The sequence below is a fragment of the Wasmannia auropunctata genome, unplaced genomic scaffold (assembly GCF_000956235.1).
Source record: "Wasmannia auropunctata unplaced genomic scaffold, wasmannia.A_1.0 LD334880.1, whole genome shotgun sequence".
Lineage (NCBI taxonomy): Eukaryota > Metazoa > Arthropoda > Insecta > Hymenoptera > Formicidae > Wasmannia > Wasmannia auropunctata.
In genome coordinates this window covers 855876-868667 of record NW_012028010.1, presented here as the reverse complement: position 1 = coordinate 868667, position 12792 = coordinate 855876, and the positions used below count along the sequence as shown (strand labels likewise).

Sequence of the window (12792 nt, the reverse complement as noted above, 5' to 3'; positions counted from 1 at the left end):
AAACTCTCTCTCTCTCTCTCTCTCTCTCTCTCTCTCTCTCTGATGCTATTTCAGCGAAATTATTGCAATTACTCCGCGCCGTCGTTATACGATCGGCAACCGTGGAATTTTCTTAATTGCCCGAAGGAAGCTGACTTCCTTCTTAAAATGAAGCGTCTTAATAAATCGCGGAGAGAAATTAGCGTCATTATTTTCCCCCGTCGATCTGGGTTATAATAACATTCTTATAATTACGTCACGCTCGCATCCAGCAGTCTACCTGCGACGACAGTCGTCGTCTTCAAAGCCAACGAGATGAAAACAATATTTCTCACAGTGGGCGGGAAACGCGCGCTGCTAACGCGCAGCTTTCTCAAGCTCCTTTTTCCCCGTTCTGCGTTCTCCATCCCCCTCTATCTATCACGCGCTACACTCACGCGCGCAAGTAGACGCTGCCAGTTAAATTTTACTCATTTCGGAAATGCCTGTTCTTGCCTTTACGAGATCTCAAACGGTAAGGAGAACACCGCTCGGGAAGCACCACTCTATTAAGATTGTCTGTCGCTCAAGTCGACGGCATTATCCCCCTTATCCCGCAGGCAGGGATTGACATGTCATTAAAAAGTTGAGTGCCCCGCGCGCATTGGGTACTGATCGATAGATCTGCTATAGTGCTAGCCACGTTATTTCTCTCTCTCTCTCTCCCTCTCTCTTTCTTTCTCTTTTTCTCTCTCTGTCACACACATACACACTCTCTTTTTGAATGCAACACGGCGAGGTATCGACGCAATGCGCGCAATGCGCGCGTTTCCGGCACGAGCTAGTTTCTGCATATTTATTACTTCCGAGGATTTACGGACGAGAGGGGAGGAGGAGAGGAGGGAGATAAAAGCGTTCGCGTTCTCCGATCCGCGGAATGAAAGCCGGCGCTTCTGGTGGTCGCTAATAATCATCTGATACGAAGCTAACGTACTAATGCGAAGCGCGGAGTTATTCAACGTCCCGATAAATGTGTAATACCGCCGTTATTACGGCGGGAGTATGCCAGCCGTAAACACACATCATATAATGGCGCAGCTCTTACTGCCTGCTGCCTGGGTGCCGAGTGGATTAATTATATCGGGCCGGATCCCCATCCGCCGAAAATCGCGCGCGCGTTATTATGGCGCAGCTGGTGTCATTTAAAGCGGATGTGTAGTTATAACGGGCGGGCGACGGGGACCGTCCTGCGCATTGTCCTCCATTTCCCCGTGTTTCCCCGTGATGTGTATATGCATATGTATGTATATCGGGCCGATTGTAATGGATAATACTCAGCGAGAAATTCGATATCGCTGATCAAACGAATCCCGTTTCCCCGAGTCCTGCAGAGCTCCGCGAGATTCACGACGATCGTTACACGGCGCGAGGCGCGCATACGTCATCGCAAATCCGGCGAAGCGATAAGTCCCGCGTAAACCTCCCTCCCCCTCTTGGTTTCTCTTCCTCACCAGTACCGTTGTGCAGGAAAAACTGGCAAAACCAATCCTATTCTGAAACAGATACATGTTCAATGCGCCGGAAAATACTTGAGATTATTGCGATTAACTTGATTGCTTTTGTCGAGAAGAAACTCTTCGGAAGATGGATTAAACTTTTTGAAGCGGCGATATATATATATATATGTATATACCTCAATATAATGACGCGAACGTAAGGAATGATCAGATCACTGGTTTAGATATTGGAAATGCCATATTCAAGAAATTGCTATCTATATAAAATTGATGTGTATTAATTGAAAAATTATCTGTAAAAATATAAAGATAATCCTTTTTATAATTTTACAATTAGTAATCCCTTTCAAGAAATTAATTGCACACATATAAAAAACTCTATAATTTTTCTTATAATCTCAATAATCTTTTTAAATCTCTCAAAACAAAATAAACATTTCTTTTTTGGTGAAATCTAATATATAATACATGAAAAGAAATTATCTTTAGATTTTTGCAATTTCATCGACAGCGAGTAATACATTCATTGATAAATTAATATAGTTCTCCTTTTTCTTCATTATTAGATGAAAAGATAAGATAAGCGTATTCATCCTATAAGTATGAGTTATTCGCCATTTGTAAAGCCGATCATTAGTTTCCTAATAAAAAAAAACGGATGTGAAAGATAATGAATCCTCTGTGAAAGAGAATGACCGAATCCCAGGGGAGACGGTATCCGCTTAAAAATTTATTGCCGTCATTTTCCGAAAAGAGTTCGGATAGGAAAACGGTCAGCGGAAGATGATATCGGTCGGGCAAACTTATGGGATGGGAGTAGATTAATTATTTTTAATCCGTCTTTTATCAGCCCACTCAACGCCCCGAATCGATGCATTCGATCGGACGTGATACGATAAATTTGATCCAATTCGATCACGTTATCATCGATTCTTCCAACGCAAGTTTTATAACGATAACAAAAGTTAATATCAGCAAACAAACGTGACGTTCGATTAATTTAAGCGTAACGAACCGAAACAAGGGAATGTAAAACTCAATCGAACGCATTGCCGTATAAAATCCAATTGGTTCTCTTTTAATTAGCCTGCGTGTATTTATAAGCCGCTTTTATATCCAACGGCAGTTCGAACAATAAATAACGATAACAGGGCGTTAACTGAAGAGCGAAGACTCGGAAATTCCTCTTCCATGCAGCGCGTCTCGCAGAAAAGCGCGCGCGAGAAAGCGAGAGAGAGAGAGAGAGAGAGAGAGAGAGAGAAGGAGGTTACCTGAAGAAAATGGTATTCATAATTGACAAAGCGCTCAAATAAAAAGGAATCAAAATTGGGTCAAGCGTCGCTCTATCGCATCCCGTGAATAAATGTACACAATTTTCGTGGAAGCGGCTAGTCGGCAGCGCTATGAGATTTTTTTAATGAAGGAAGGCTTAAGCTTCACGACGAAAAGTGTTTGCCCCTATACTTTGTGCTCGCGTAATTTCAGAGTGTTCGTGTTCGTCAATCGAAATAGCTCCGTTACTCCGATAAAGGAATACGGCTCCCGCGAATGTAGAGGCCGAAGGAGAGACGGCAGGGTCTCCTTTGAGTCGTCCCGCGAATCGACAGAAAATCCTGAGTGTGCATTAGTACCTCGTTTGACCCTATTCTCGGTCCACGTACGCTGAATGGAATCACCTGCGCGCCGAATACGATCCAGTCTCACGTTCGATTACGTAACCGTTTTTTTTTTCCTTCTTACGGGCCGTATTTATTTTTTCATAATGCAAAATAAACGCGTGCAACCAAATTTTATCAAGAATAATGATCGTACTCTCGCAACTAAAAAGTACACAAGAAAGTTTAAAACAAAATGAAAACTTTATAATTATCAAACTAGTGAATATTGAAGATCGCGCGACAAGTAACTAAATGTCGGCGAAACATAGATAATTTAAATGTCGAAATTTCAAATGTCTCACAATCAGATATATGTATACACCGAGAAAAATATAATTGAAAAAACCACAGTTGAATTGTAATTTATAATGAATTTCGGGGACAACTATAAAATTACAATGTAATTTAACCATGCAATTGCTTTAATAATGCATCATGGTTATATATTATGATTGATATTCTTTTTTCGTTTACTTATTTTTTTAGTTATTATTACAATATAAATAGTAAGCAACTGTTAAGAAAATAGTTATACTAACTATAATTGCAGTTGCATTTATTACATAAAAATATTTATTCCATTTTATCATATATATCTTGATATTTTACTAAATTAATAGTTGAAATTATTAAAATTTATAGTAAATTTTTTTCATATTTGATAAAACTATACATACAAGGTTATTATTACTAACATTACTGTAAAAATAGTGCTTTTAATCATAATTTTTTTACCATGGAATTATAGTAACAAATACAAAATATTTTTCTCTCAGTGCAGAATAATATATCTAGAAGAAGATTCAATGTGTGTCGAAACGGAGGTGCTTCTTCACCACAGCGGAAAAAAGAGGAGACAGAAGCAGTAAATACAGTAGTGAAGGAAATAGAGAATAAATATAACGTCTGCCCATTTATGAGTGAGCATTTAAATGTGAATTATATTCGAATATTTCTTGAAATATTTCTCGACAATTGAAAAATACTGAGTGAACAGCGACGCACAGATAATAACTTCTGGAAAACATCAGTGAAATCTGTGACACTTCAAGAATTCGAAATTATATTCCTCCTGCTGCCAAGACCCAGGATTTCCCATTCGTCTGAAGCATTTCGCGTATTGATCGTGAAATTAATTAACAAGCCATTCCAAAATGTTACATCAGCGTAAACTATGTATACATTGTAGGCCTCGCAATGTGTAACATCACGTAATAAATGTACCGGTAGTGTTATAACCTAATTATTATTATATAAATATTGTGTATGGGTGTGAAATTCAACATTATCTCATTTTAACGTAATTATAATATTAATATGTGACTCTCGCCTACATTGCGAAGTATATATAATAACTCGGCAAACTCAAGCATCAATATGGTTTATTGTTTAATTAAGCTTCAGAACGAATTGAACTATAGAAGTATAAGTACATAATCAGCTTACTTAATTGGATATTGCAATGAATAGGAAAATAGTACTTTTACACAAATATACATATAACGTAATATTTGTCAATGATCGTAGAAAAAAATTACTACCTAAATAAAAAAAAAACAAAAAATATTATTAACTTGACGTTTGAAAGAACACACATTCCTATACCTAAATTGACGTACTGTAATACTTATAAAGCAGACTTTTCATCGCCGCAATCGATAGATCATGGCACTTTACCGTCGGCTTTGAACAGGAAATTCATTGGTCAGCGACTTAACAAAAATATTGTCGGTTCTTTATTTGTAGGTTTCCCGGTTTTCCGCGATCCTTTCTTCTTCTTAATAATGATTTGCTAAGTGTCGTGGTGCTCGTAGCTCCAATTGTTGTTTGCGCACCAGGAGGTTTAAGCTACCAGGATCTACACGCGGAAAGAAATCACATCGCTGATGCCGATCTAGATTACACTCGACGCAGCCGAAGAGCCTACTTACGAGGAAATACGAGAAAAACTCGTCGGGTGAGCAACAACATATGTTCGTGATCCCTACTTTAGCGTAACGACTTGATTTAAACCTCCGGAGAGCCGACGAGGTTTCTATCTGCGAAAATTTTCTCGTAGAAAATTCACGATTCCTTTAATCACAAGATATAAATATTAATCTCCTTTTCTTAAATGTTGGATTAATATTTTTCTTACAAATTAATGTTTTTTTTTTTTTAGACAAGTCTTTCAGGTTTATATAAATAGAAAGGCTTGCTGCAACAAAGGGCTAACCCAGATTTTATAAAAAAACGGAGAGAAATAAACTCTAAAATTAAAGAGATAGGGAGATGATATAAAAAATACATTTATTTCTATTAATATCACATGTTCAGTTACATTATAGTTTAGCTCATTGTTGCAACAAGCAACCTCTTCAATTGCGCTACTTATTTTGCTCAGCTTAGTCTCTTAGCTCTCCTCGCAATTCATCAATATTCTGAATACCGAGTAATCGAAATGACTTCTCAATTTCTTCGAGAGCCTTCCGTTAGCCGTAATAGCCATCTTATATTTCTTTTAAAACCAGACGATTTTATTCTACATTTGTATTCCCTGCCTCATTTAATCGCGCTGTTCAGTTTACGTGGATAATACATATAGTAGAGAGCTCAGGGGCCTTGAAAAACAAAACAAAAAAAAGAAAAAAGAAAGGAACGCCCGAAAGGAACGATTAATTTCTAGACCCTTCCTGATTAAATCCTACGTCCCACTGACAAGTTGGATAACGCGTAATTTCGTAAAGAGGAAAGGACGTACATCGATAAACCGCTCACAGCCGGACACACGGCCGAAGGCGAGAGCCCGTCTCTACACCGCGCCGATAAACCCGAAAGCAATTATTCGCGACCCGCTATCAACATCGGCTTGGCACTTTCGCGCACAACCGGCAATCTCGGCCGTAATTTATCGTATCACGCAGCGTTCGCTGGATCTGCCGGTTACAAGTTAGGCCTACGTGGGACCGGCTGCTATAACATAATGCAGCCAGGTCGTCAAGTTTTCGTATATAGCCCCGACTTACACGGTGATCTGTGCCGAGAAGGACCGACTATAAATGAGACGTTCTGTACATGTACGATGATAGCTGCCGAAGAACGACGTTCGCGTGACACTCTTGGATACGGGAATTGCGGCTTTTATATCTGACTGACAGAGGACACGCGATTTTTCCGGCCAATCCGAAGAAAAGAAACCTGAAGACTTGGCCGAGCTAATATTCTCATCATTCGAACAATAAAAATAGTAGTAATCACGAGGTTAAAAAAAGTAATAATTTTTTTATCATATTTTTTTTAATAAGTTATCATAAAACTACGTAAAAAAAAATAGTACCTTGATAGATGCTTAAAAGTGAAAAGGAAAAATTGATTTTTATCACCTTCGTCAAGTCCTTTGTAACTTTGTAACTGAATCGCTGTCGGGACAAGGCTTGCAGAATAAGGACTTGCAGAAATCTATAACGGCACTGATTTCAATGTCAATAACAGCCCTGCGTAAAAACGCTAATTTGCCATCCGGAGATATGTAAACGATCAATCAATGAGGTTACTATAAAAACTGACCTTTCAAAAAGTCCACATGTGCAGCGCGGTCTATGTGTTATTTCTGCTAATTTGCTTTACAAATTAGAATCAATATTCAATATTTTTACGAGCTATATGGCACCTCGCATGTTTACTCACGTTGATTCACGAGATTATGTGACTACACTGTAACATGTCACACACATTGTGGAAAATGCAATTCCGGCGAGTTAAGTCTTCCTTGAAATATACGAAGCAATATTATTTACTATACTGTGACACGTCAAAATTGAAAAAGTTTGTCGTCAATAAAACCTTTAGTCTATGCTTTTTAAATAGACATTCAAAATTTTGCTTTTAACTATAATAAATTGGCGACAATGTTTAATATTTGCGAAAAATTAAACTTTTTTTAATATAACAATTTAAAATCTAGCCTCTGATCTAGCTAAACTCTGACATTTTTCAACCAATTCCTTTTAACCTTTTAATCTTTTGAACAATTCAATGCTCATAACAAAATGCACAAGTAAAATTAAATTATAAAATTTTAACTTGAATTACTTTATAACAATTTTTAATATACCGCGGTGTAATTATAAAATCAAAACCAAATATAATTCTCATCGCTTTTGCGAGTCCGAAAAAAAATACAAAGAATCTGTAAATTGCATACAAAAAAAAGCTTTTTTTCTCTTGAAGACTTCTTCAGGTAACAATTTCAATCCATTAAGTAAATTGACGGAGTCACAAGTGTTGGTGATTAACGAGCGACGTTTCGAGACGGAAAATCGATGGGAAGTATCGATGTTCGAAGAAGCCGATCGAGATTACTTTATCGTTTGAAGGAATATCATTGCTTATTTCGCCAAAATGAAAAGCATCGACCGAATCGCCAAATCAAAATATACGAAGCCTCGAGGGCCAAGGCTGAGGTCATAACGGGCGCGGCGTTCGAGCCAGATGTCGCCCGACGTTCTTGCACTTTGGAAACTAGTAATTTGATTGCTCTTACAAGGTTCGCTCCGACCTCGTTGCAATTGCTATTTTGCGCTACGGGCTTGAAGGATGCTCGTTGTGCGCGATAATAGCGTTAACCGTTTAGTCCTTTCGCTACCGACACGATCGTTGCTTCATGTCAATGCGAATCGCCAAGAATGAAGGTGACATTATGTGCATGACGCGGAAACTCGAACGTCCGAAACGTCTTTTTTGTCGGGATAAATTGAACCAATAATTGATCGCTAAATTCACATTAATAACTGCGCTTCATATAAAGTTTTCGAATTGATAAATATTGAAAAATAAGTGATAAATAATCAACAAAAAATAAACAAAGAATAACATTTCAAGGAAGAATATCATCATTACGCTTTTTTAAGCACGAATAACTTTCAACGATTTCATTTATTTTCGACGTCATTAAATTTGATAATGACTGTAAAAATATATGTAAAAGTTAATTGCATCAATTACAAAAATTAATATTATTTTAATTAACTTTCTAATTTTTAACTCATTTTTTTTATTAAAATAAAATTTGGTATTATAAAATGTCTTTTTTTTTTTAGATTTCTTTTCACAAGAAATCACTTCTTTTTCTCGTTTGCACTATTAATTTAAAGATATAAAACATAATAGTATAATTATATCTTTTTGCAGAAATATTTTTCAATTAAAATATTTCTATTTCCACATAATCTGCACTATATCGTCAAAAATGAAAGCAACCTTTCATTGAAACCGATGGTTATTCGTTTACCATTTTGACAGCTTTGCCATTTTCCCTTCGTAGTTTATTTTAAATTGTACACTTAAAAGCGTAAATCTTGATTGAAACATGAAGTGAATGTAAAATAATATTTTTATTTAAACGACCATTTAAATGATACCTGAAAATATTTTTTAACTTTTTACCTTTTCATACAGAAACCCAACAACCGACGTATGTAATAATGATATCCTCGTAAAAGTTATTTGATTCAAAAATCCATATATATGCATATTAAGTTATTTTACCATTTTTCATTTCATTCCAATTTGCAAACGCTTTTTCAGAAATGCGTTATGTTACATAAAACTTATTATCGCCAGGTTCGCGTGTGTTGAAAAAATATACTTTATTTCGATACATAAAACTGATAGACACGAATGCGCATGAATTATTTAATGCATTCTTTCACTAGCAGCTTAAAGAAAAATTCTCTTAAGAGAGACAATCAACCGTACGCTGATGTATTTATGCTACCTCCCGTGCAATTAACGCGCGAAGTTCGTTAGCGGGCTTGTTAAAATCGCCAAGCACTCGCCGGCGCGGCGCTGACCATGGCGGTAGAACGATCGATGATATTTGACCCTTCCGGTGGGTCAAAATCAACGTTAACTTCGAGCATAAATGCGATATCGAGCACGTGCACTGCAGGATTTACATTTCAGTTGCTTCGATATGAAGCATGCGGAGGATCTCCCTTTCTTTCTGAATGCCAGCGGTCGTCGTATCAATCCGGCCTCGACTCCTCTCGATCGATCTTCGAATTCAAATATTCTCTCGCTTGATTTGCTATTTATGTAGAATTCCCACGTGTCACCGAGCGCGTTAATTAAAAGCGGATTACGCCAAGATTTTACTATAAAATAAGCAAAAGTTTTTCCTCCCGTTATCGATGTAGACGCGGGGGAAAAAAAACTCGAGAGTCCAAAAAAATAATGCTTCGTGAAAATCGATGTTAAAACTGATCAATTGAAAATTCAATAAGCCCTGATTTTAAAGAATTGGCTGTATGCACAGCATGAAAATCGTAATTAAGTACACAGTCATAAGTTATTAAAATTATCTTCAAAGTTATTAAAATTATCGTCACTTCATAATTTTTCTCTTTTTGCCAGGGAAATTAAATAAATGAGAATAAAATTATGAAAATTGCAACAAGGAAAACTAATTCTAAAATACATAATTCGAAATTTTGATCAAAATTTTCACAACTTCTAAATATTGAGTCGCTTTTAACGCGAAGATTATCTTACCTATATTTCATTATTACGAAAATTCAATTTCGAGTGTTGATAGGAGAGATCCATGGACAACATAGAGGAAATCTACGTGTGCTGAGCTTTCTATGTGTAGAATCAGTTTCACATTGCGTACTCCGTTGTCTGTAATGCAGCTATCACGACAGACTGATACAATTGTCAATCACGATTCCGCCGCCGACCATCCGCATCGACGCGCAATTAGTTAATCCGCCGTTAAGCTTTCAATTAATATTCGCAAGGAAATCTAAGCGCTCTCCCACTCGAAACTCGGCGGTAATCCTGAAGGGCAAAAGATGAGCTGCACTCTTACCTATATCAGCGAAAATCAGGTCAAACGACACGTCGCGACACGTGGCAGACTTTCCGCAAACTATAAATCTCCGCGCGAAGGGGCGGTGAATATTCGATTTGCGCGAATAAAAATTTCGTAAGTCGCTCGCGGCGATACCGCGAGCGCGGTAAATGATTTACGACGTGCATTCACGACACGCTCGTCGACGGGAAAACTCCCCCCCCGAGCGAACGCACGAGACGCTTTACGAGTCGTCGATCGCGATCGGCGTTTCGTTCGCGATGGGTTTCAATTTGCAATGAGAACGGGAAATGCCTTCGTAAACGTGCCTCACCCTCTCCTTTTCTCTCTTTCTCGAACGCAAATGGAGGCAACTTCACTCTCGGCCTGACGCTTCCCAACGGAGCGCAGCATCAATCATTAGAATCCGGATCGACTGGCTGACGGATTTCCCTTCGGACCGAGGCGACGCGAGGCGACGGGACGCGACGAGACGCAACGGGATGGGATGGGACGCAACGCGACGCGACGCCACCGACGAAGACGTCTGCTACTTTCCTACGTGCGCCGGCGACGAAGGTCGGCGGATAACTCAAGGGCGGTTTTCCCCGACAACCGACTCTCAAACTCACCGAACAATCTCGGCGGCGGCGGCGGCGGCGGCAGCGGCCAAAACTTACGTGGTGGAGATTGGATGGAAGCAAGTTTGCCCGCCAGCAACATAAGTGCGCATAATGCAATACGGGGAAGTTGGATCTATGATGAAACAGGATAGAGTGACAGCTGAACGAACTTGCACAGCCAGCGAACAGAGAGAAACGGAAATTGCCCTTATTATGTTTGCATTATCTTGCAGTAACGTCGTACCGGAGAGAGAATTTGCCATACATTCACAATGTACATATTATACACTATACACATTATATGCATTATATACATTATATAATATATATATTTCTTTAGGGGCATCTATATAATTCCTATACGATATGATGAGGCTTACACAGAAACGTCGCTTTGAATTACCTTAAGGTTGAATTCTCTCGTCACGTATAGGTGGAATTATAATCCAAAAAGAGGTAACTATTCGCTAAGCTGCGTGAGCTTATTTCATCCAGATCGTTGGCGCACTGCGGCCTAAGACTTTTCATTTTCATCACGTTTAAAACCGTGCTTTCTCTTATCCACCGCTAACGAACGTATAACGACACGTATATATTTTATATAACTATAATACATATGTAACATATTATGTGTTTTGTTTTCTACGAAAGTTCTATTCCGTAACTTTCTACATTCGCGAATATGATTTTCGCTAAGACACTCGTTAACCGAATCCGCTAATTAGAGTTCCTTGCGATTATGCGGTACAGGTTTTCGTGAATTGGATATCTAATATACTTCGTGAAAAAGACAAGAGAGTACTTTCTCTCCGCAGTTTTGGTTAAAAATTTTCAAACTACTAAAAGACGCTTTTACGCTTGACTAATGATGCAATTGTGGCGCATAATAACGATGCAATCTGCCCCGTAACGCCGTTCAGACTCTAAACTTTTATGCCTCGAGAGCCTCGAGCTAAAAGTGTCGTCGTATAAATATGTAATATCTCTTGCAGTTCTTACATCATTCGATATATCAAAACGGAGTATATGATAGGATGGAAAGCGGGAGGAACTTTTCCTACTTTCTCTTACGGTTAACGCGTATAAACAGAATGTGTATACGATATCCAAAAGCATTATTCACTGCCGCAAAATGACAGAGCCAGACTCGCTTTGAAAGATGCAATATGAATAGTCATCCATAGCGAAAACTTTGGATCACGTGAAATGGAAGTAAAATGGGTACAGAAAGAATGCTGGAAATCCGTCTTTCAGTTATGTAAAGTACTGCGGGATAATGCATATAAGAGGAGGAGATGCGTTTCCTTATCCTCTTAGGTAGATATTCCAAAAGAAAGAGTATACGCGTTGAAAAAGGAAAAGATAAACTTTATATGAAGACAATATCTGAGAAACGCGCTCCTCCATTCTGTCGCTCTGTCGTCGCTCTGTTAAACCAAACGCATCGAAGATAATATTAAGTAATGTACCCAGCCCGACTTTATCAAATATTTAAAAAATGTAATTTAACATCCTTCAGCGGGATTTTCTTATAATCTTATAAATCAGTTATTATTAATTGAATTGTCGAGTTTATAATATCTAATAAAATAAGTATTCAGTTGCCTCGGATCTATTGAAACGTGATTAAACTTGCAAAAATACATGTATATACGTAAAAAGTTCGTGAAAATATTTCACGCAGACTTGCAAGGCGATGACATTTTTAGTGAGAAATTTCAATTTGCGCAAGAAGTTTCGCCAAAACGAGACAGAAAAATGTATATAAGTAAATCGTATTCTTCGAACGTGACGAAATCTCAAAATTTCAAAAGATCTTCAAAGAAAAATGTTACGTGTCAGAATTCATGGCATCTATCGATAAAAATTTAAAAAAAATAACGAACCGCTCTAATAAATTCATCAAATAAGCAGGGATAATTTCGTTATCTCGCAGCTTTACTTTTCCCAAGCGAATTTGTCTTCGGGCGACAGTCTCGATGAGAAGTCCCACGTGGAAAAAATTTCGCGAAAAGAGAGAAAATGAGAGAGAAAGAAGAGAGAGAGAGAGAGAGAGAGAGAGAGAGAGAGGGTGAAGTAAAAGAAAAGTTCAATCAACGGCCTCGTGTACGATAATCATTCCACGTTTACATGATCATGAACTTCGCGTGAAAAATAGCGCTTTGTGAGGTAATGTGGCACAAAGGCAGCGAACTCTCCCCCGT

General features: G+C 38.1%; 1 long non-coding RNA gene across 1 annotated transcript; it reads left to right on the top strand.

Moving 5' to 3' along the window:
• The first annotated feature begins 1957 nt into the window (after positions 1-1957).
• On the top strand, positions 1958-6689 carry LOC105457932. Its single transcript, XR_975465.1, has 3 exons — positions 1958-2758; positions 3910-5090; positions 5799-6689. It is a non-coding gene; the product is annotated as an uncharacterized LOC105457932 (long non-coding RNA).
• Positions 6690-12792: the final 6103 nt, after the last annotated feature.